General features: G+C 46.3%; 1 long non-coding RNA gene across 1 annotated transcript in view; it reads left to right on the top strand.

The window, feature by feature from the left end:
* Positions 1 to 19,363, top strand: part of LOC309339591 — a 474,307-nt gene extending 454,944 nt beyond the window's left edge. Inside the window, exon 2 of the long non-coding RNA XR_014155473.1 lies at positions 19,211 to 19,363. This is a non-coding gene — a long non-coding RNA (uncharacterized lncRNA). The remainder of the gene's footprint in view (positions 1 to 19,210) is intronic.
* Positions 19,364 to 21,183: the final 1,820 nt, after the last annotated feature.

Genomic DNA, 21,183 nt, shown 5'->3' with positions numbered 1-21,183 from the left:
CACTGTAAATAGCACTGGGAGTGCTACTGGTGTTGGAGGATATTTAACCCTTTCCACACCCAATGGTCCCAATGAGAATTGCCTCCCTCCACTCTTTGGAGCTTATTTGGCTACATAGTGTTAGAGGCTTGAAAGCAGCAGCAGTGATTACATGCTGCTAAATCAGTGCTTGGCGTGCTCTGGTCCATGGGGTCACGAAGAGTCGGACACGACTAAACGACTAAACAACAACAAATCAGTGCTACTCATAGTGGTGGTCCACAGAGAAGTGCTGGTTTGAGAGTCATCAGCTGCCAGCCTACAGCAACACCACCATAGCCCAGGTTGGGTGGCATGTTTCAGGGACCAAATATGGTACCAGTTCCTGGCACAAACATTGGGCAGGGCAAATATAATCTAAGAAACACTGATTGTGCTTTGCTAAGCTCTGCTCATTTTTTCATCTCAAAAGTTGTTGCTAGGAAAGATATGGGGAATCTCTGGGGCCCAAAACTTCTCCGCTTCCCTACCCCACCACAAGTGAAACAGCGGGGGGGGGGGGGGGCGGTTCAGCTGGAAAAGTAGCCAATGAGCTCTATTCAACATGTTTCCCACTACATGACAACTGTAAATGTCATCACACATTGGGGAGTGGGTGTCCACAAAAGGAAGTATATGGCGAGGAATCAATATGTCATCCAACTTCCCCAGGAACCACTCTTTCCACCTTGCCCCAGTTTTGCACCTTTTCCTGTGCACATTGGGACTGTGCTGCCCTGCCGCTCTTTCCCACCATAACAGAATCTCTACATTAAGATTCTGGACTCGATCTTGGAAAAACACAGGGCGATGTCGCCTCGACATCCCCAGTCCAGCCCCATTAAATGACAGTAAACAAACCATGGTGATTGTACAATAAACGCCTCATCTAAAAACAGCCGCTTTCCAAAGAGACTTCCCTCACTCCAAATCCAAAAGGCACAGAAAACCTACCGGTAATTTGTTATTTGAGTCACAACTTTGGCTTGCAGTTATTTCTTATCCCATGTGGGAGACAAATCGGGAAGCAAAAGCAGGCTGAAGAATGCTTTTGTGACTTAGCACTGGGGGTACAGAAAACTGAATAAGAGATGGAATGGAATGGAGTATCCTGGAGAGGGTATGGAAATAGAATTCTCCACAGAGCGATCTTTTGTTTCTCAGCCTATTTGTTCGTCCCATTGTCAGGATTGGGTTTTGTGTGTGGGTCCCCTATACTTCACCTGTACTGATCCTACTCCCTCTTGGGGCTCTCCTGTTGGGTGTCTGAGGGCCCTGCTCCTCCTGCCACTCACCATCTGGCCCGGGGCGGGGCCTGACAGGCCCATAAGGACTGCTGTGCTCTGCTGCCCAGGAGGACTCTCCTGCTGGGTGTCTGAGGGCCCTGCTCCTTCCTGCCACTCACCATCTGGCCCGGGGCGGGGCCTGACAGGCCCATAAGGACTGCTGTGCTCTGCTGCCCAGGAGGACTCTCCTGCTGGGTGTCTGAGGGCCCTGCTCCTCCTGCCACTCACCATCTGGCCCGGGGCGGGGCCTGACAGGCCCATAAGGACTGCTGGACTCTGCTGCCCAGGAGGACTCTCCTGTTGGGTGTCTGAGGGCCCTGCTCCTCCTGCCACTCACCATCTGGCCCGGGGCGGGGCCTGACAGGCCCATAAGGACTGCTGTGCTCTGCTGCCCAGGAGGACTCTCCTGCTGGGTGTCTGAGGGCCCTGCTCCTTCCTGCCACTCACCATCTGGCCCGGGGCGGGGCCTGAAGGCCCATAAGGACTGCTGTGCTCTGCTGCCCAGGAGGACTCTCCTGCTGGGTGTCTGAGGGCCCTGCTCCTCCTGCCACTCACCATCTGGCCCGGGGCGGGGCCTGACAGGCCCATAAGGACTGCTGGACTCTGCTGCCCAGGAGGACTCTCCTGCTAGGTGTCTGAGGGCCCTGCTCCTCCTGCCACTCACCATCTGGCCCGGGGCGGGGCCTGACAGGCCCATAAGGACTGCTGGACTCTGCTGCCCAGGAGGACTCTCCTGTTGGGTGTCTGAGGGCCCTGCTCCTCCTGCCACTCACCATCTGGCCCGGGGCGGGGCCTGACAGGCCCATAAGGACTGCTGTGCTCTGCTGCCCAGGAGGACTCTCCTGCTGGGTGTCTGAGGGCCCTGCTCCTTCCTGCCACTCACCATCTGGCCCGGGGCGGGGCCTGACAGGCCCATAAGGACTGCTGGACTCTGCTGCCCAGGAGGACTCTCCTGTTGGGTGTCTGAGGGCCCTGCTCCTCCTGCCACTCACCATCTGGCCCGGGGCGGGGCCTGACAGGCCCATAAGGACTGCTGGACTCTGCTGCCCAGGAGGACTCTCCTGCTGGGTGTCTGAGGGCCCTGCTCCTCCTGCCACTCACCATCTGGCCCGGGGCGGGGCCTGACAGGCCTCACAGGGACGATTGCTGTCACTGCTGCTGCGGCCCAGGGGGATCCGGAGGGGTGCAGAGTTCTTTTTAAAATGTTTTAAAATTTTCCTTTTCCTTTTTATTTCTTTATTATTATTATTATTGTGATTATTATTATTGTATATGCAGGGGTGGGGTGGGGGTGGGATGGATGTTTAGTTGGGAATTTGTTTGATTTTGATGGATTGTAATTTTTACAGTTTTTTATTTGTATTGTTTTTTGGGGTTTCTTTTTTGTTTTGTTTTTATTGTTTTAATGCCTTATTTTGTTTTTAAGGGGAGGGGTCAGGGCTGCCGGGGAGTGGGTCCCAGCCAACAAAATGGCTGCGGCATGTTCCACAGGGGGGGATGCGTTGGGACAACCGATCTCAGTGATCTCGGGTAGGAGGAGGAGTTACGCTAAGACCAGACCATGTCATTACAGAGAAGGCAGGTTTAGTCGTTGTCTGAGGACTATCCCTGCCTCCAGGTCTGGTCCTGACCAGATGGATACTAGAATCAGCAAGGGATACCCACATGACCTGAAGGTGCTGCTGTGCAATGCCAGGTCAATGATTCATAAGACCACTGCCATCCATGACCTGATCATGGATGGAGGATTTGACCTGGCATGTGTAACAGAGACTTGGTTGAATGAAGCAGATGGGCCTGTTCTTGCCGCTGCTTGTCCACCAGGTTTCTCTTACGCACAGCAACCCAGGCCTTGTGGGCGGGGAGGGGGGGTTGCAGTGATTTTTAGGAAGTCATTAGTTTGCACCAGGCGTCCTATTGGGAAGACCCAGTTTTCTGAGTGCATGTTCTGGAAGTTGGGCAATAGGGGCAGTACAGGATTCCTTTTGGTGTACCGACCTCCCCGCTGCACCAAGGATTCCCTGCCCGAGCTGCTTCAGGTCGTGGCGGATGTTCTCCTGGAGACGCCTAGTTTGGTTGTCCTAGGGGATTTTAATATCCATGCCGACACGACCTTACAAGGGGCCGCTCGGGACTTCGTGGAAAGCATGGCCTCCATGGGGCTGTCCCTGAATAAGTTTGGCCCAACCCATAGCCGCGGACATGCCTTGGACCTGGTGTTTACCTCTACGGATGTTGGTGATCTGACACTAACTAAAAGTGAAACAAAAGAAGTGCCATGGTCAGATCACTTCCTGGTGCAACTGGACTTCTCCGCGACCCTTCCCCTCTGCAGGGAGGTGGGACCGATTCGGATGGTCCGCCCCCGCCACTTAATGGATCCAAATGGTTTCCAGAGAGTGGTAGGGGATGCTTTATCCCATGTTGATGGCCTTTCAGTTGATTCCCTGGTGGCCCGCTGGAATGTGGAGTTAACCAGGGCTATTGACTGTTTGGCTCCGAAGCGCCCTCTCCGATTGCATGGAGCCCGGAGAGCCCCGTGGTTTTCCACGGATCTGAGGGCAATGAAACAATCGTTGAGACGGCTAGAGCGCCGGTGGCGGATAACTCATTCTGAAGCTGACCGGACACAGGTTAGAGCTCAATGTCGAGCCTACCAAGTGGCGGTAGCGACGGCGAAGAAAACTTTCTTCGCCGCCTCTATTGCATCTGCAGAAAACAGCAGCAGGAGACTTTTTCAGGTGGTCCGCAATTTAGCGGAACCACCTGCTACATCGGGGCCCAGTACGGGCCACATGATCTCCTGCAATGATTTTGCAAAGTTTTTTGCAGATAAAGTCGCTCAGATTCGGGAAGAGGTAGACGCCACCGTGGGAGCAGGGCCGGGGCGGGAGAGTGCTAGAGTCCTGTCTAGTCAAATTGCATGGGATCAATTCCAATCTGTTACCACCGAGGATGTGGACAGGCTGCTTGGACGAGTGAAACCAACCACCTGTCTCCTTGATCCTTGCCCATCCTGGCTTATAAAAGCTAGCCGGGAAGGACTGGGTGATGGGCTTCGTGGGGTGGTGAATGCTTCCCTCCGTGAGGGAGCCTTCCCAGACCCACTGAAAGAGGCGGTTATCAAACCACTTCTTAAAAAACCATCTTTAGATGCGGCCACGATGGCCAACTATCGCCCAGTCTCAAATCTTCCATTCTTGGGCAAGGTGATTGAGCGAGTGGTTGCTGAACAACTCCAGGCACGCCTGGAAGAAGCGGACCATTTGGATCCCTTCCAGTCGGGATTCAGGCCTCATCATGGGACTGAAACTGCCTTGGTCGCACTGGTTGATGATCTCCGGCGGGCCAGGGACAAAGGTGAGAGCTGTTTCCTGGTTCTGCTGGATCTCTCAGCGGCGTTTGATACCATCGACCATAACATCCTTCTGGACCGTCTTGAGGGGCTGGGAGCTGGGGGCACTGTCATACAGTGGTTCCGCTCCTTCCTCCTGGGCCGTGTTCAGAAAGTGGTGGTGGGGGATGAGTGTTCAGACCCCTGGGCTCTCACTTGTGGGGTGCCTCAGGGTTCTGTCCTCTCCCCCATGCTTTTCAACATCTACATGCAGCCGCTGGGAGAGATCATCAGGGGGTTTGGGCTGGGTGTTCATCAGTATGCGGATGATACCCAGCTCTACCTCTCTTTCAAATCAGAACCAGTGAAGGCGGTGACAGTCCTGTGTGAGTGTCTGGAGGCGGTTGGAGGATGGATGGCGGCTAACAGATTGAGATTGAATCCTGACAAGACAGAAGTACTGTTTCTGGGGGACAGGAGGCGGGCAGGTGTGGAGGACTCCCTGGTCCTGAATGCGGTACCTGTGCCCCTGAAGGACCAGGTGTGCAGCCTGGGAGTCATTTTGGACTCACAGCTGTCCATGGAGGCACAAGTTAAATCCGTGTCCAGGGCAGCTGTGTACCAGCTCCATCTGGTACGCAGGCTGAGACCCTATCTGCCTGTGGACTGCCTCGCCAGAGTGGTGCATGCTCTGGTTATCTCCCGCTTGGACTACTGCAATGCACTCTACGTGGGGCTACCTTTGAAGGTGACCCGGAAACTACAACTAATCCAGAACGCAGCAGCCAGACTGGTGACAGGGAGCGGCCGCCGAGACCATATAACACCGGTCTTGAAAGACCTACATTGGCTCCCAGTACGTTTCCGAGCACAATTCAAAGTGTTGGTGCTGACCTTTAAAGCCCTAAACGGCCTCGGTCCAGTATACCTGAAGGAGCGTCTCCACCCCCATCGTTCTACCCGGACACTGAGGTCCAGCACCGAGGGCCTTCTGGCGGTTCCCTCACTGCGAGAAGTCAAGTTACAGGGAACCAGGCAGAGGGCCTTCTCGGTAGTGGCGCCCTCCCTGTGGAATGCCCTCCCACCAGATGTCAAAGAGAACAACAACTACCAGACTTTTAGAAGACATCTGAAGGCAGCCCTGTTTAGGGATGCTTTTAATGTTTGATGTATCATAGTATTTTAATATTCTTTTGGAAGCCGCCCAGAGTGGCTGGGGAGGCCCAGCCAGATGGGCGGGGTATAAATAATAAATTATTATTATTATTATTATTATAGGCAGCCCAGCAGAACAGACTGCAGTGTGTGTTTGGTTCTGATGTGTATGCAGTGCCTACAACAATTTCTTCTGTCTCCAAATGTGCCCACAGGCCCAGAGAAGGCTGGCGATCCCTGCACTGTGATCACCTCAAAGGTGAGGGGCATTTACCACCCCAGAATTGGTTGGTCCAGGTCAGTGAGTTGCAAAAATGTATACTGCCATCCAAATGCAGTGATTAATGTCAGGAGATGCTCTGAGACTCCCTTCAAATGCACTCTCTCCCCCCCCCCCTTTTTTTTTTTTTTTGCCTGTGCTTTAAAACACTTCAGAATGACTAGCAGGGGCTTTCTACTGGGTTACCTTTATATCTGCGCTGCTCTACTTCAGGTAGAAAGCAAACCATACTGTGGTACCATGGGGACAAACTGATTTATTATGGTATGAGCTCTCATAGAAACAATCCACTTTATCAGATGCATGACAGCTCACTTTGTTATGCAGCCGGCGACTTGGGATGTTGCCTACAAAGGCTTGTACTGCAATAAACCGCTTAGTCTCTAAGGCGCCACAACGTGCCGTGTCATTTTCACTGCCACAAACACCAGCTTATCCAGACAATATGCTCCTGGCATAACAAATGCACTACTCAGGGGTTGTGAGGCCAGGATCCAGACGCGGTTCCTCAAGGGGAGGGCACCTGTGGTCACATGATATCATGCTCTGTCCCCCCCCCAGCACCCAAACACCCAAAATGCAATGCGTTGCTACTGACAAAATGCCATTTTGCTCCCCAACTAGCTTATCAGTCCTGCTAGTGATTGTACTGTGCAACACAACTCCCTTTCCCCCACACTCATACCACCACACAACAAGGCTATTTTTGTGAACCTTTGTCCTCCTTTAAGAATCTAGAAGCTGATGGCCAAACCAGGCAGGGCATCGCTTACATAATTGTCCCGGGCCTGTAAGTTTTCATTCCCAAAATTAATTGCAGGGAGCTGAGAGCTGAGCTCGACAGGAAAGCATAGCATAAGGCAGGGAGCTTCAACCCTTCAGTGATCCCATTCAGAATTGGACCTTCCCCTCTTCTTGGTTCTTATAATGTGGGGAATTACAAATACAAGCAAAGGGTGAGGGGTCTGATTCCAATCAGGCCCAAGGTGGGGTCTCTCAGCTGAAGCAAAAGCAAAGGGTCTCCTCCTCCTTTTCACGGGCTATTTTTATTTTAAAATATCTTACATGCCAGGGCTAAAAGAAGTTGGGACTAACATAACATCTAACCCAGCCCTGTGATTCCCGTGTTTTACCACTCAGTCAAGGGAGCTCTCGGCAAGTTTACCAAAACAAGCAAAGAAAACCTAACCAATGGGATGATGGGATGTCCTGCCACTTTATGAACCAGGGTCATGTCCACACTACACTTATAGAGTACATGGCTTTGCCCAAAGGATCCTGGGAGTTGTAGTTTACCACCTTACAAAGCTATGATTCCCAACAGCCTTAACAAACCACAATTCCCAGGATTCTTTTAGAAAAACCATGTGTCTTAACTATATGATGTGGATGTGGCCCGGAGTTGTTTTTCTCCCTATGTTAAAAAAAACCTTTGAAAGAATGTGCATTCACTCCTTCTACTGCTGAAATCTCCCACTTAAAAAGTGTGTGTGCATCCACTTCTCTTACATGCACACTCACGTGTGCATACACAAACGCACACACCATTTGTTATGGATAATATTGCAAAATTGTTTTTACTTCCAGACTTATCCTTTATTCCACAAAGGACAAAATGCAATTTGGACATAGACTGTTTTCATATTTGTGGGGCCTTTGATCTTCTCTTGTGCTATTTATGCTAAAGTCTTGTCATATAGCTTATGTAGAAGACAAAGCAGAGAGAGATGTGCAGTGCAAATGAGTCTTCAGGCCAACTCTAGTCTACCAGTCCCATTGTGACTTGATTGAATCAAGAGCTGCCTTAAGCCTCATGTGGGAAAACACCCTTTGACATCATCTCAATAATGCTTAACACAGCCACCCGCCTGGAATTTTAATGAAGCAGAAACAATTTATGACGTCATTCCAGAAATAGGTATATTATCGAGATCAGCCTGAGACACAATGGTGCCCAAGGGGAAAAATCCAAATGTCAACTGTTGCATTCTCAGCTATAAATTGTTATTAACTAGCTTACAATCTGATGCTCAAATTATGCTGCTTGAGCCAGCTCAATTTGCCTCATAGTAGGGATAACTCTGTGCATTATTTCTTCTAAAAAAAGAATTAGTATATTCCTAATCCAGAAATAACATACATCTCCAGCCAAACGGAGTCCAGTAAATTGGGAGTAAAAAGGTTATGGAACATTGCCATCTAATGGAGATCTGAACTTATTACATGTTAAAATACCACCTCCATCCAACGCAACTCAAAGCGTTTACAGTTTAGTCCCCAGATTGCTGTCTGGCTTTCTCCTTAACAGTAGTGATTGCAAAGAGGTTGTTGTCTGTTGTTTTATCAAGTGCTTTTGGTTGTTTTCAATATTGTTTTCTGTGGCTGGGTTGGGCTGAGCTAAATTCTTATACAAGTGAGACCTCCAACAGAATGTTGCAATGCGGAATGTTGTTGAGAATCCCAGGCACTCCATGACATTCCCCTGCCCCTAGTTTCTGTCTGAACACCATGTGAGTCAGCATTCCATAATCACTGAGCATGTTCACCCCTCATTAGTGTGGGTTTCTTTAGAAGGGAGGTCCCCCCTTTTGTTTGTTTTTCCCATAATAATTTTTGCGCTTTTGCAAACCTTGAGGCTCCTCTGAGCCTGCAGATAACTCCCCTTTGTGAATTGGCACTCTTTGGGGGTACATTAGCAAAGGCCCTTTGGGGTACATAAGCAATGGGGTACTCAAGCAATGGCCAGAACACTGGAAATAAAGAAAAGTGTTTTAATTTATGTTTTTGCTATGTGGGCTTTAGAATTCCCAATAAAAACAGTGGCCCATCCTCTCTCCAGTTAAAAATAAGTAACAACCATGCTGAAAACTTGCCAGAGATAGGTTTCCTCTTTTGAACACAGAGAGAAAGAAACAGCTCGATTTCTGCCTTCCAGTCTGGTGTTTCAGCAGCCCATTCTTAAATATCTATCGTTTTGTGGAAAGGACAATATCTTGATGTGGGAGAAAGATGAGCAGCTAAATGGCATGGAAGTGCTGAGAAAAGCATATCTGTGGAGCATCTCCTTGCGTCAGAGTAGAAATGCTGCTTTGTGTAACATCTTGCCTGATGAAGAGCCCTAGAGAACTCAAAATCTGGCCACAAGTTTGTGACATTTTGGTTGTCATGAATAAAATTAGTGCTGTTTTTCTAGAAAAAGACGTACTGGAGCTCGCCATGAACACCTTAGAATGGCAATGGTGCCCACCTGAGAGGTGCCGGAACTGAGTTCCAGTTCTGGCTGAAAAAAAGCCTTGAATAAAAGTATTGTCCAACTGTGGATTTTGAAATATTTAACCTCTTGCAAAATAACCTGTACTTCTTATAGAAAGATACCTCACACTGTGTCCACCATTAGTTGTGCTCTCTCTAGTGATAGATCACAAAACAAACAAATACTAAGCAAAAGGAGCAAATCTGGCCCAAATAGTAGACACTTCCTATTGGCTGGCTACCAAAAATGTGCTATGAGATGTAGGCTTCAAGGAAACAGCTCTGAGCACGTGCCAAACTATTACCAGATTACTAACTGGCCTACCATTACAACAGCTCTACTAATATTATATGCTACAGCTGGATTGACATCATGACAAGAATATGAGAAGGTGAACCTGCATAACTAGGGCTAGAGAGTCTGCTTATCACATTTTGTTTTTCTGCCTGGACACAGATGAGAGGGATTTTCTGGCCATAGCATTTCTTTTGGATAGAGATTGCCTGAGTGGTGCAGGAGACACCCTTAAATAAAGGACAGGAAAGAGTATGGGCTTTAAGATTTGGGGAGGTTCTGCTTCAAAAATTGCTTGACATTTCACTTTGTCTACCGAGTCACTGCCCTACCAAGTGGACTAGCCTCCATTGAATATTTTGGTCCTTATTTTCTACTTGACCATTGACCTGAAATACATGAGGATAATTTGAGAAGAAAAATTAGATGTGGAGGAAAAGAAGACTATGACTGAAGAAAGAAAAAAAGAAAGGACAAAATTGCCAAAGGGAGGAAAAATAGGGGTCTGCATTTGTGCCCAGCTCCAGACCTGCCTGCTGATTTCAGCATTTGGTGGGCGGAGTGTGTGTGTGTGTGTGTGTGTGTGTGTGTGTGTGTGTGTGTGTGTGTTTTGGAAGACACTTTAGCTAAGAGTCCTTGCCAAATCCAATCCAAATAATCAGGCTTTCCCAACAGCACTCCGATGAATCAAATGTCTTTAAAATATTTACAATGAAACAGCATGAAGGAGGAACAGAAGGCTAGGAGGGGAAATTGCACAAGGAGAATCAGAGAGAAACGAACCTCTTTCTTTGTGGAATGAGGCTGAGTAATTGCCAACTGACAGTCTATGTCCTCGTAGGCTTTTTCCTACGACTTAATTATACCTGCAGTGTAAAAGCAGGAGTAGCAGGCATGTTGATGTTTTTCACTGTGCTACCTATGGAATGATTGGCCGTTGTGGGCAGCATGAGTTGCCCTCCCAGGTGGTAAGTGGAATCTTTTCAAGACACTGCTGATCAAAAAAGCAGGTAGGCTGTCATTTTTTCCCCCTGCACTTGGATTTCAAAAATTGTTTTCATCCTGCAAATAATTTACGCTGTACTCCTATATCATGGAACCACCAAAATCAAGGGTGAGGAAACTGAGAGTCCCCATTCATCATGGGGCTGTAACTCTTCTCAAACCCAGCCAGCATAGCCAAGGTCAGGAAGGATTGCAGCACCTGTTTGAGTGAGCAAGTGCCAGGTGGAGTTGGGGGGGGGGGCAGCAGTAGCAAGCCGCCGGAGAATAGAGTTTTATTGTTTTATTTTTTTACTTAACATATTTTTATCCCGCCTTTCTCCCAAGTTCTGATTTAAGACATCAAATATCAAATGCCAAATAATAAAAACATCTAGCTGAAAACAATAATTGAAATACAATGCAGCATATTTAAAACCAGCAATTAAAATATAATTTCCCCTGACGGCAGAAGCCTGTTCCAGAAGCCTGTTTGAACCGGAAGGTCTTAGCCTGCCAATGGAAACATAACAAAGTGGGAGCCAATCGAGCTCTCTTGGGAAGAAATTCCACAGTGTTTGCACTGACTTTGTCTTTCCTACACTGAAAATGCTACCTCAGGTGTCCACATTTCACTGGATACCAAGATTAAACACCCATCTTCCCTTCTGTTCTGATAGGAGATGTGCAAAGGGCTGCCCTTTGTGAGAGAGCATGATGGTGGCTGATATAGGTTCCTGCCCACAACTTTTAGTGGTTCTCTCTCTCTTTCTGCTCCTTTCGTTGTGGCAGCCATTTTGTGTTATGCTGCACAGGCCATTTTAACGCTTTTGTGTTATGTCACACACCCCATGGCAGCCATTTTGTGACTGGTGCCCACAACAGTTGCCCATATTCCCCCAAAAGCTTGCTGACCCCTGCCCTAAGCTAGCCTGCTCTCTCAGATGAAGTGGAGGACAATGTGTGCCCCATCACCAGTGCTGACAAAGTATTCAACTGCTATTTGTGATTGTATACAAAGAAAGGAGCAGGGGCTCCATCTTCTCCTGTGCCTGGGGCAGGAAAATATTTTGGTGCTAGCCCTGTATTGGCATGTTCACACACCTTAAAAAGTTGGAATGTTACAGAGCTAGTGAGTGGTTTTCCACAGAGTTCTGCTGAAATGCTGTTGCTTCAGCTGTCCAATGTCTGCACTGTCCTTTTCGCTCAGTGTTTCCCAGGCTTTACTCTCCCTATGGATATAACAGGATCTAATTTAAATCTGCATATCGCAGAAATTAAACCTCTAATTAGACCAGGCGTGCCTCTGATTGCTTGAGCAGAAAAGCCAGATAATTCACAATTTTTGGAATTAAAAGAAAATTAATGAGTAGCAGACATGGTAAATAAGTACAAAGCAGCATGAGGAAGATTAAAAATGCTCTGGAGTGTCTGACGGCAAATGGGTAAATGCCTACTGTGTTAACAATATCATCTCTCCATTAAAGGCTAGAACCCAAATAATTGCATGCAAAGAAAAGATACTGAACAACTTCACAAAGGTTTGGTTCAAGCTATGACCCAGCAGGCCCCCATAATCATATTAATAAGACTTCTACAGCATGAGGAAACAGGTAACAGGCTAGAAATAGCTGTGACTCACCTTGTCAAGTTATATAAACTTCCTGAAGTCTTTATAAGGAGCATAAACAATGCCTTCAGAGCACCATATGGCATGCCATACCCTCGGCTGTTTACTGGGGTAAATCACTCTTCCTAGTTTTACTTGGAGGAGATGCCTTGTTAAATTTTTGTTACTGTGAATTGTTAGATTTACTGTTCTTCAGGGGTTTAGGAATTTGTTTTCTCACCCAGCTCTATGCAAGTTAAGTCTCTGAGCTGGGATGGGCAGGATGAGAGAAAGTGTGGCTCTAACTCACATAAATGCCAGTGTATAGATGTGAACATGATGATGCTGCTGATGGATGGCGCTGTGGTCTAAACCACGGAATCTCTTGGGGTTGCTGATCGGAAGGTCGACGGTTCAAATCCCCCGATGGGGTGAGCTCCCGTTGCTCTGTCCCAGTTCCTGCCAACCTAGCAGTTCGAAAGCACACTAGTGCTAGGAGATAAATGGGTACCGCTGCAGCAGTAAGGTAAACGGCGTTTCCGTGCGCTCTGGTTTCCAACATTGTATCCCGTTCTGCCAGAAGCGGTTTAGTTATGCTGGCCACATGACCTGGAAAGCTGTCTGTGGACAAACACCAGCTGCCTCAGCCCATAGTTGCCTTTGACTAGACTTAACCATCCAGGGGTCCTTTACCTTTTTTACCTTTTATTGAACTCAGGGCCATCCAATGAAGCTGAATGTTGGGAGAGGACAGGTGAAAGTAAGCACTTCTTCACACAGCTAAACTAGTTCAACTGGGTGATTCCCTCCCACAAAATGTAGTGAAGGCCACCAGCATGGATGACTTTTTAAAGAACTAGACAAATTTATGGAGGGCAAGGCTGTTAACGGCTACTAACCACGACGACTATGTTCTAGGAATCACAAGCCAGGAGAGTGATCTTGTGCTCAGCTCCTGCTTTTGGGATTCCCACAGGCATCTGGTAAGCCACTGTGAGAACAAAATGCTGGGCTTGGTATGCCTTTGGTCTGAACCATTTCTAGTCATGATGGGAATGCAGGCAGGCTTCCTCTATAGGTCTTATAGGCCTCATACTGGAAGAGATACAAGGTTTATCCATACTCATCTTTTGCCCCTTTCTTTCCAGGCACAGGTCCACACTTAAAATTTCAATGTCTCTGTGTGTGTTTCTTTCTTTCCCCCCCTGAGCTTTCACCACAAAAACCCACGCTTTAGTGCTCAATCGGCGCAAACATCAATTTGGGTTTTTGGTGGATTGCCATTTAGTCCAGTTGAGCTTTAAAGAGTGGGATTTTGTGGGCAACACTCTACAGTAAAAAATGGGGGTGCTTGGACCTGGAGCTTTAAAGTATGGACCGTGTCTGGAAAGAACAGAGGAAAGGTCAGTGTGTATAAGCCCACAATCAGATATGCAGGAGTCTCAGTCAAACAGAGCTTCGGATTTAAACATGTGAACCTTAGTAACAACAATACAGCACTTTTCCTAAGAGCTCAAATTTCTCCAGTGGTTCCTTTCCATTTGTAGAAGTCCTTTTGATCCAGTGAAGGCTTCTGCTAATAGAAGGGGAAGATTCCCTGCAGGTTTCTGTGCTACTCAAAAATCTGCACTAGGGGTTTAGACAATCTTCCAGAACAGGGTAGAAGGTACACAAGTGGGCCGCAAGGGTGGAGAGGGGAACTGGGAGGAAAATCAACCCGGTTTCCTTATTTGGGGGTCTCCACTAGATTCAAGACTCTTCTACAAATGGACAAAATCCCATTAGTGAAAGGGCACCACGCGATGAAACCCATACAGATGAGCTCTGTCATCCCATGGTTTATTTTTTATGTATTTCATAAAAATTATATAATGCTTGATTGTAGGAAAAAACCTCAAAGCAATTTACAGAAAAGATAAAATTCTAACACTATCACTAGCTTGGTTCTCTGCACTACTCCACCAAGGATCCCGATAAGAGGTTCAGATGTGTGAATGAATGTGCGGTGAGATGATAGCTTGCATTGGCTCTCAATCCCTACCACAGCCCTGTAAAAATAAAATATTCATGCACCCTTATACTGATAGGGAGCAAAGCTGAGGCTAAGTAAGGGACAGTAAGCTGCCAATGAAATGCATGGCTGATCTGTGGTTTAAGCCAGAGATTTATTCCAGTCCAGCCTGCAGAGAGTCACTTTGCATAAGAGGGCAGTGTGATTCACCAAAATGTTAAAAAATAACTCTGGGGAAAGTACAGCAGAAATATGCAGCTTTCAAAATAAGTGAGAGGCAGAGAGAGTTGTTTCTTGGAATGCATGTCCATTCTTGCTGCTTGTATTGGTTGCTTCTTAATGTGCAGGTAGTGAATGACAATCATTTGAAATGTCAGGTTTTTCTTTTTCCCCCTTGCTATGTCACATTGGGTCCAATGGTGTGTGTTTGTTTGTTTGTTTGTTTGTTTGTTTGTTTGTTTGTTTTTGTTTGTTTAAGACAGAAGTAGATTGGGAAAGGCAAATTTAAAGCCATTCTCAGGTTGGTAGAGAAGCTCTGTAATCGGTAAGGAATTCAGTGCGATGTGAAGCAAAAGGGTAATTAGGACATAAAGAAACATACCTAAATTGAAATTTTCCTGTTGATCACCCAGAAATGTCCTGACTCATGGAGCAGGAGGCACTCTCTGTGACTCAGAGAATGTCACTCAAGAATGCACCAAAAATATATTAGTATGAAATATACAATTAATTCACATAAACACAATGTATTGTTCTGGAAGGAGAAACCTGAGTCAAGCTCACAGCAGCTTGTGAGATATATGACATAGCATTAACCCCACAGAGCAAGAGGCATAATGAACTAAGGTAATATTTTACACAGAGTTAGGACCTGGCTAGACCAGTGGACTAGCATGCGTAAAGTTAGGTTGGAGGGCATGGGGAAAGTGGTAGCTAAAATAACAGGGTGTTCCAGTGGGAGCTGGAGCCTGAAAGATAGTAGGTACTAGGCTGTGCTATGCCTTATGAGGAACGGCTAAGGGAGCTGGGCATGTTTAGCCTGGAGAAGAGGAGGTTAAGGGGTGATATGATAGCCATGTTCAAATATATAAAAGGATGTCACATAGAGGAGGGAGAAAGGTTGTTTTCTGCTGCTCCAGAGAAGCGGACACGGAGCAATGGTTCCAAACTACAAGAAAGAAGATTCCACCTAAACATTAGGAAGAACTTCCTGACAGTAAGAGCTGTTCGACAGTGGAATTTGCTGCCAAGGAGTGTGGTGGAGTCTCCTTCTTTGGAGGTCTTTAAGCAGAGGCTTGACAACCATATGTCAGGAGTGCTCTGATGGTGTTTCCTGCTTGGCAGGGGATTGGACTCGATGGCCCTTGTGGTCTCTTCCAACTCTATGATTCTATGATTCTATGTCTGCCGAGGAAGAATGTCCATTTGCAGGTGTAGTTTGAATTCCAACCACATATGCAGGCAGACACTGCAGGTCTCACTGATAGCACCAATCAGCTGATTCATGCAGCCCTGATGAAAAACTGGTTAGTGCAGCCAATCCAAGTAGGACTTGCTGTCAGTGAGCCCTACTTGCAAAGAAGCAACCAGGAGCTCACTTTAAGCACCCAAATGTGCCTTTGTAGCAACATTCTGTGACACACCTGATGCACCTGTTCACCTTGACTTTTGACCTCTGAGATGCATATTTTAAGGACCCACCTTATTTTTTTTGTAATTTTAACTTGTTTTTAATAATGTGTTCTAATTGCTGTAGTATAGGTCTTCTAAGAGCTTTAACTGTATAGAGCAAATGTGGCCCTATTTATTTATTTATTTATTTATTTATTTATTTTTACATTTATATACCACCTCTATCTTCCAAGGATCTTGTCAGAGACCAGGCTGAGGAGTACTGCTCTGATGAGGAATGGTGGGAGCCTCCCCCTCCCCCGGCTCCTGATCTCCTGAAGCTGCCCAGGAGCAGTGGAGCAGTATAGATTTGGAACAGTGGCTTGCAGAGAGGCATTGTTCTGAAGACAAAAGTTGAGAAGAACTGGGCGGTGAACAGCAAGGTGAAGAAGAACTGGAAGGGAAAGAGCTAACAGACTCTCTCTCACTGGAAAGTGTCCAGCCTATTAGTCCAAGGTCAGGTAGAGCAGATAAGGTGGCTACACCAAAAGCACGATGGTTGCGAGATCAGGCGGAAGTGACCAAGGGGGAAGTGGGCAGAAACCTTACTTGGTAGCAGCTTCATTCTGAGAATAGATGCTTTGTTCTTTTGATTATTAAAAACTCTTTAAATGGTAATAGACTCTTTTCGCTTTGTCCTGCTTATCTACTGCCAAAGTGGGGGAGGAAGCCGAGTCCCCGAAGCCTGACAAATTTCTGTAGAAATGACAACTAGTAAGCATCCTTTCCACAAGTCATCAAAACCACAGGTTTTCAACTTTATTTTGTTATGCCAACCCTGCCTAAGCATGTCCAGAAGGTACCTTGAAAATGCATCCATATGTCTTCACCATCTGTACATAGAGCCAAGGTTTTTATCAGACTGAGAAAGCAGTTCTGTAGGCGACAGAATTTGATAGGTCAAGAGAAGAAGTGAAGATGAAGTCTGCCAGTCTGATCAGTTATGGGTGAAGCCAAAGACTCTGGAGCTTACTGAATCCAGGTTACCAGCCAGAAGAGGATTTTATGGTAAAATATCAGTAAAATATTGGCTAGTTGGCAACTCTGAATTGATCAGTGCAGGCATAGGTCAATGGGGATTTACAGATCCATTTCGAATTGCAAACTACACTTTGAATATTTCTGTTCTCAACCACAGTGAAACGTTCCACGTTCAAAAGCATAACACTTTTCATGAAGTAGTTCCTGGTGAGTAAAAAGAATGGTGTATCTGCATGGATGTGCCAACACTGACATTACTTAATATTTGCCAACCCCCATTGCCTAAAAATTACCAGTTGCAGTGCTTAACAGTAATTATGTTCATCGCTTGGAAAATGGCCCCCATAAGTTAAACATTCTCTCTAAGCGCTTTGATGACGAGCTCAAATATTGGGTACCTGCTGTAACGTGCCTCCACTTCTTAAGTGTACTTATTCCCTCCCCTTCCCAAATGCAGATCCTGAGACTATTAGCAGCCATAAATAATTGCAAAGTAATTTAATTTTAGTGCTCCAAAATAGACTGCCACAGCTATGCTACAATAAAGGTAGAATTGAATAAAGGTGGGATTGAAATCATAGAGTTATTTGCATCATAAATTCATTGCAAGGTGCTGATGTTCTCGCCAAAGCACCATCATTAAAGGGAACACAATGGCAGATAATTGCCCCAGTCGTATAATAGGTACAACTGTATTTCAAGGCCCCCCTTCATTATATATCCATTTGGCTTCTGTTCTAATTGCCAAGCTGCCCTCGGAATTTATTTGATGTCATCTGCACCTTGTACTTTAATGTTCCTGCTATTGTAATCTAACATTAATTATATTTCCCATTAAAATATTGGAAAATGCTGCCATTTGAACCGTGTACATTTTGTAAATGAGAAAATGGATCTCAGCCACTCTGCCTGCTTTGATTCCATTTCACTTTATTAGCAGCCTGAATCATAATTCTCCTCGACTCTGAGCTCATAGAGGTAACCATCTTTCTTAGAGGGAGGATTTACTGTGAGTCCCCTTCTTCAGAAACAACATCCCATTTGTCTACAGCCAAATGTATTGTTTATCTATTTCCCTGCTCCTTTGTTGTCATCGTAAAGATTAAATCTAAAATTCAAGCTTAAACAGAAATCCGTTGGCTGACATTGGACACAACCTGCAAGGAATTTATCTCTGCGGTGTTTTTAAACTTCCCAAACTTTCTTCCCATGGGTAAAGAATTTATTCTGCAATGTCAGCTTTTAGTGGGACTTTGAAGGCTTTTGCTGCAATCCTAACCCCAGTGACCCCAGTGACCTGTGAGTATGCCCCACTGAACTGAACAAGACTTACCTCTGGATAGGACTGAGCTGTAAATGTCTAATCCATAGCGATATGAGCACTACATTGTTGCACGACAAATGGTGTGAGATTCCAGGTGTTATAAGAATGCTAAGGTCATATATATATATATATATATATATATATGCATGCAGGTTTTGGTGTCCTCGGGTGTCTTCCCGTGTAAAAGTTGGGGTGTCTAGGCGACGTTTCGACGAGGTCTCACTCGTCATCTTCAGGCCGGTGCCCTCGGCCTCCTGTTACTGGAACAGAGCCAGTAACAGGAGGCCGAGGGCACCAGCCTGAAGATGACGAGTGAGACCTCGTCGAAACGTCGCCTAGACACCCCAACTTTTACACGGGAAGACACCCGAGGACACCAAAACCTGCATTCCTGTACCCGTGAAAATCTACGAAAGCAAATATATATATATATATATATATATTCATAAATGTACAAGGCAAACACATACATAAGTATATAAACCACGTGTCTGAAATAGTACAGGAGAACAATCCTGAAGCCATTTTGACTCTCCCAAATTGATCTCAAATATTTCTCTGCAAAAAGGAAGGAAATGGGAAAAGCTTTCCAATTGTCTTTGGACTGTAGGGGCTTACACCTCCCTGTAAATACAGTCTGGCAGATATCGGTTAAGCTGAGCATGCTATCAACATGCATAAGAGATTCAGGAACTAAGTATTTACCATCTCAAAGGAAAGGCCAGGCTACCCAGAAAAGGCAATCAGATAAGGCATTACAGTGGTACCTCGGGTTAATTCGTTCTGGAGGTCCATTCTTAACCTGAAACTGTTCTTAACCTGAGGTACTACTTTTCTAATGGGGCCTCCCGCTGCCGCTGTGCCGCCACCGCACAATTTCTGTTCTCATCCTGAAGCAAAGTTCTTAACCCAAGGTACTATTTCTGGGTTAGCAGAGTCTGTAACCTGAAGCATCTGTAACCTGAAGCGTCTGTAACCCGAGGTACCACGGTATCAGGTATCCTGGCAGACAGGAGAGACTACAGGGTAGGCAATTTCAAAAGTCTATATAAGAGCTTGCACACCAATGTTCTGGGTTCCTCTCCTCCCTCCCTGCGTGGGGTGAGTGGGGGACCCTGTTGCAACAGTCTAATAAAGATCATGCTTACTAGCTGCTTTGCTTCTCATTATTTTCTGGTTGGCCCCTGTTATTTTCTCCTAGAGCCAGTGTGGTGTAGTGGTTAAGAGCGGTAGTCTCGTAATCTGGTGAACCAGGTTTGCGTCTCCGCTCCTCCACATGCAGCTGCTGGGTGACCTTGGGCTAGTCACACTTCTCTGAAGTCTCTCAGCCCCACTCACCTCACAGTGTTTGTTGTGGGGGAGGAAGGGAAAAGGAGATTGTTAGCCGCTTTGAGACTCCGGGTAGTGATAAAGCGGGATATCAAATCCAAACTCTTCTTCTTCTTCTACTGATAGAGAACCTACATAAGGATACCCCATGAGGGGAAAAGGAGCAGTTTTTTCTTATAACACAGGGATTCCCGGCACTTAGCCAGGGTTGTGTTTTTCTTTGGGAAGATCGAGGCACAACAGAGGCTAGTGTATTTAAGAAATATGGTGTATTGACACATATTTCCACCTGGAAGTCTGCAGTAGGAGGGGCACAGTAGGAATGAGCAAAAGGCAGATTAGGATCTACTGTTCAATCTCCATGTGACTTGCAGTAATCAGGAAAATCAGGAAGCGTTTATAACTTCAATCTGTTCAACCATAGCAACAGTTATGTCCTGGCTAGTGGCATAAAGGAAGCTTGGGTGGAGAGAGAAGCCAGGAGTGGATTTTCCTAGGTTTAGCATGATGCTCAGAGTTACCCTTACTTATTTTTATTTTAATTTCAGGTGTATGCTGGCCCACTGAGCCACTGTGCAATTGCTTGGCTCCAGTTGGTGGATCTTGGGGATCTAGTAAGAAAAAGACCAAAGTGGATTCCACAAGCCAGAATGCTCACTGTTGCCTTAATAGGTGTTATCGTATTAGAGATTTCAGCCTTGAAAAAGAATGAGGAAATTCTTTTGGATCTCTATAGAGTGCTTTTGCAATATGCCAGCAAATGAATGTAACACAGCAGTAACAAACAAGAGTTTATTAATGAAGTTCATAGTCGAAGGAAATAAATGTCAACGGGGGGGGGGGAGAATCATCTTGATGTAATGAGTAAATTTCAAATTATTTCATCAGTGTTGGAATAATTTCGACATCTGCTTCTGCTAATGTGCTCTGTCTGGAAGCCTAATGCAACATGCTGCTTTGCTATGAAAAGGGGCTTAAAGCCATTATAAAGATCACTTCCTTAAAGATTTTAATGGAGTTCAATGATCCTTTTGTTATGGGGTTTGTTATGTGAATCCAGATTGACTTATCAAAAATATAATTTCCCCAAATTAGAAAACATAAAACTGAGGGCCGTATCCAACCCTGCAGCTCTGCTGACACAAGGGACTTCTGTGAGTGCAGTGCAACTTCTTCCTCTCCTGTTTCCTCCAGTTCCCCTCACGCCCTCAAAATCAGTTGGGGAATCCCCCAGAGCGGATTTTGGGGTGCATGGAGGGATGAAAGTCGCATTGTGCCAGTAAAACCCCACTGACACAGCACTGCAGAAAACCTAGTCTTCAATGGCTTTCTCATCCTTACAGTCATACCTCAGGTTACAGCCGCTTCAGGTTGAGTTTTTTCGGGTTACGGACCGCCGAAACCCAGAAGTACTGGAATGGGTTACTTCCGGGTTTCGGCAGTCGCACATGCATAGAAGTGCCGAATCACAACCCACGCGTGCACAGACGTGGGTTGCGAACGCTGCAGGTTGCAAACATGCATCCCGCACAGATCACATTCGCAACCCAAGCATCCACTGTAGTTTGGAACAGGGCCTCAGCCATCTGGAATTCTGTTCAAGTTATTACATTGCAGAGTAACATGGCATGAAGTCCATCACTACATCTATACGCTG

This window comes from Podarcis erhardii, assembly GCF_964252035.2.
Source record: "Podarcis erhardii genome assembly, chromosome: 3".
NCBI lineage: Eukaryota > Metazoa > Chordata > Lepidosauria > Squamata > Lacertidae > Podarcis > Podarcis erhardii.
Note: the sequence above shows the minus strand (reverse complement) of the source record. Positions and strands in the feature narration are given on the sequence as shown.